We start from the raw sequence: 3,599 nt of genomic DNA, 5'->3' as shown, positions 1-3,599 counted from the left end.
GTGATCCTGCAGAGTCCTGTCCTCCCTGTGATGGAGGGAGATGACGTCACTCTGCTCTGTAAAACAAAGACCACTCCCTCCAACCTCCCAGCTGCTTTCTATAAAGATGGCATCGTCATTGGGAATGAGTCAACAGGTCACATGACCATCCAGCATGTTTCCAGGTCTGATGAAGGCCTCTACAAGTGTGACATCAGCGGTCATGGAGCGTCTCCATCCAGCTGGATCACTGTCACAGGTGACACACTCACCTGTCTGTGTTTCTGCAGGTTCAACATTCACAATGTGACGACAACTTAATGACTGTGTTTGCTTTATTTTAGGGGAACACACCACCTCTCCTCCTGTTCTCTCTGTGTTGTCATCTGTTCGATCAGTCTGTGTTCTGGTTCTACTGGTGTTACTGGTTCTGCTGGTGAGACGATATGTTCACAAGAAACCCGAAGGTGAGATATTAAATATGTGCTTTAACGGAAGCATTTATTATCACTACATGTCTTAAATACACAATAGTTAGAATATATAAATATGGGAAATTTTTTTCACATTACATTTTTATGTAAAAATTTAAATTTAATCTAAAAGATTAAAACAAAGATTCAGAGAATAATGTCACAGACAACATAATGTAGAGCAACAACACATCAAATAGTGAAAAACAGCCGATTTAAAACAGTACCCGTAATACTGTGAGACGCTAGCTGTTTTACCATTAGTGTAGATGTTGGGTATCCAAGAGTCCACATTTCCCACATGCTCTTTATGTTACACCTTCCACTCGAGTTACTTATGTTGTAGCATTGAACAGAGGCCTCTTCTCATCCCTTGTCCTGTGCCTTCCTATTACAGTAGCCAACCTCTCATCAGTGTGTCCTGGTTTCTCAACACCTGACACAGCTCTTGGTAATGCGGGTGACGCCCAAGCTGGTATGGCTTCTGTTATCTGTCTCTTGTTCATACCTCAGGTAGGTTCTGTTAGCATGGGGGGAACTATCATAGGGAACCTTACTGGAAACAAACACCCTGGTCGGGAGTCTGAAACTTCAAAAGGCGAGTTGTGTTAACAGTACACTATCCAGCTGCATATATACATATATACACAAATGTGTTTTAGGAAGAATAAAATATCTCAGACCTGTTTAGTTCAACTGTTGCAGATCTACAGGTTGTGTGACTTTTGGCAGAGCCATAATTGAGCATTAAATCTCTCAGCAGAGTTGACTATTATTTAGTTCGTATCAGGTAGACTTTACTATCACCACGATGTCTAAAGAAACAGACTCTTCACAGTTAATCATTCATTGATACAATGAAGTATTTTTACTTCTTTCTTTATGAGAAACCACAGAAATGACTTCCTTTTGTTGACACCAGTTAACTGTAGTCTGAGACTGATCAGACCTCTCACCACAGTGTGTCCTGGTTTGGCTAACAGAAGTGTTCATGTTGTTAGAAGAAGTTTGCTTTGTGCTCTGTGGTGAAGCATCTCAGTCTGCATTAAAAGAAAATGGCAGCTTTGTGGTCTTTTGACTTCTATTCTCACTGCTTTCTGGCAACATGTTTTTCAGCAGAGGTGGTAAGAAAGGGGGAAAAACAACTGTGAAAACCCACATCTGTGTATAAAAGCTATCATTTCATTTCTGCCTAACCCGAAATAAAACCGTACTGCCGCAGCTATAGTGTAATAATAACACAATACTGTCATCATTGTACATGCAATCATTTCTGTTTGTTTCATTGTGCAGAGAGTGATTCAACTGTAATCTACTCAACAGTGAGAACACAACCCATCAATTATGAACAAGTAACGATCACAACACACAGGACCAGAGGTACAGCTACTCCTGTTTTTTAACTTTGGATGCAGCCAAGTGAGCTACTTGTGTCTGATTTCAGTCTTTATGTTAATGTAAGCTAATCTTGACCCAAGTTCACGATATCAAACTGCCCATCTCCCCGAAAGGAAACAGTTTTCTAGTTTTTTAGAACAATTGAGTTGGTCGGTTTACAAGTCTGAAGTGACACCACTCAATCAGCCAGTGAACAGAGCAAAGAGAAAGAGAGACAGAAAAGGTGGAATTATATGGCTTTTGTCATTTAATGTCATTTAATGCTGTTTATAAGCTAAGTGCTACAGATCTGTGGGATTCAGGTTTGACCTTTGTTAATTGCTTCAACCTTTTATGTAGCAATCGTAAATGAGCTGGTTCCCGGTAATGTCTGAAGTGGGACTGTGTGATGCAGAAAGGTGGTGATTGGAGGTCTTGATTTAACTGCAAAGCTTGTAACAATGTTTCCTGTTTGTACTGTTTCTCTGTTTGTGTTCAGACTTTAAACCAGAGCCAGACGTCATCTACTCTTTACTACCATTCCAGCAGAAGTAGTCCACCAGTCCAACCACTGATGTCCAGCTGCTGGTCTCTAACTGGTCCCCGCAGTACCTCAAACCAGAGGACATCCACATGTTACCTGTATCTTCTTTTTCCAATTATTTCGCCATTTCAAATTGGATGTATTCTGAGCAGAGTTTTAAACGTGGACTTAAAATCACCAATAATAATATAATGGTTTCTGTTGCTCTCATAGTAGTGATCTGTTTTCTACGTTAGATTAATAAAACGTTTTTCTAATTTGTTTTCTTCGTGTGGTTCTGTGGGTTTTACTGAGACCTCATATGGAAAATTGGACTTATCCCAGTTTAGTTGTGGCTAACAAATACACGGGTCATTTCACTGGATAAAATTAAGAATAAGCATTAAACTGGAACAGCAGCAAGATTCAGTGAATGTAACCAGTAAAGAAGGGGTTAGTACTGAGAGTGTGTCAATAAGTTTGAGGTCTCCATTTCCTCAGTCACATAGAAAATAGGTGTATTTTTTATTTTAATTTTAGGCAGACGAGAGAAACAAAACTGAATAGATATGAATCCTTACATCTCCCTATTGTATTTATATATTGATTGCAATTAATATAAACTAAAGTAATTTTTACATGTTAGGTAGGACTTCAGAAAATTATGAAGGTTTTTCAGCTGTACTGGAACAAAAAAACAAAACAACAGGTAGACCCAGCTGACTCAGACAGCTGAGTGTTTACTGATAAGTAACAAACTTATGAACATGTGACCCAGAGTGGATTTCCTGAACCAGCACAGAGTCCGCACCTCAGACAAGTTTGAAACAGACATGATTCCCATTTTTAAATGTGCTGCAACCTTTCGGTGAAACAGGTTACAGCAGAGCTGCTATATAACAGCAGTTAAACATTTTAAGATGCACTATTTAGACCATAAAACCAATGTAGCCAATGTGTAGGTTTAGGTTACATTTTACCTACATGCTGAAGAAAAATCAAATGGAATGACTAGTAGGGTATCATGAAATAAAAGCAAGATATGTGTTATTTTATCATCATTAGTGTTAGTTTAATTAAGTTTTTTTTTTTTTTAGAAAAACAATTCTTCCATTGTTTATATATCAGAAGTATTACACTGTCTCCACAGTCTGTTTCACCAAGTCAATCTTTATGCATAGTTAAACATAAAACTGTCACTGTATCAGGAACTGCACATGTACAAATATTTCCCTCTACTGGCCATA

The 3,599-nt window shown here is 38.6% G+C and overlaps 1 long non-coding RNA gene across 1 annotated transcript; it reads left to right on the top strand.

The window, feature by feature from the left end:
* The first annotated feature begins 209 nt into the window (after positions 1–209).
* Positions 210–2,694, top strand: LOC120716465. Its single transcript, XR_005691915.1, has 5 exons — positions 210–238; positions 324–446; positions 850–927; positions 1,746–1,832; positions 2,329–2,694. It is a non-coding gene; the product is annotated as an uncharacterized LOC120716465 (long non-coding RNA).
* Positions 2,695–3,599: the final 905 nt, after the last annotated feature.

Source organism: Simochromis diagramma, unplaced genomic scaffold (assembly GCF_900408965.1).
Source record: "Simochromis diagramma unplaced genomic scaffold, fSimDia1.1 OVJJ01000776.1, whole genome shotgun sequence".
In the NCBI taxonomy this organism is placed as follows: domain Eukaryota; kingdom Metazoa; phylum Chordata; class Actinopteri; order Cichliformes; family Cichlidae; genus Simochromis; species Simochromis diagramma.
This window is presented reverse-complemented; position numbering and strand designations above follow the sequence as displayed.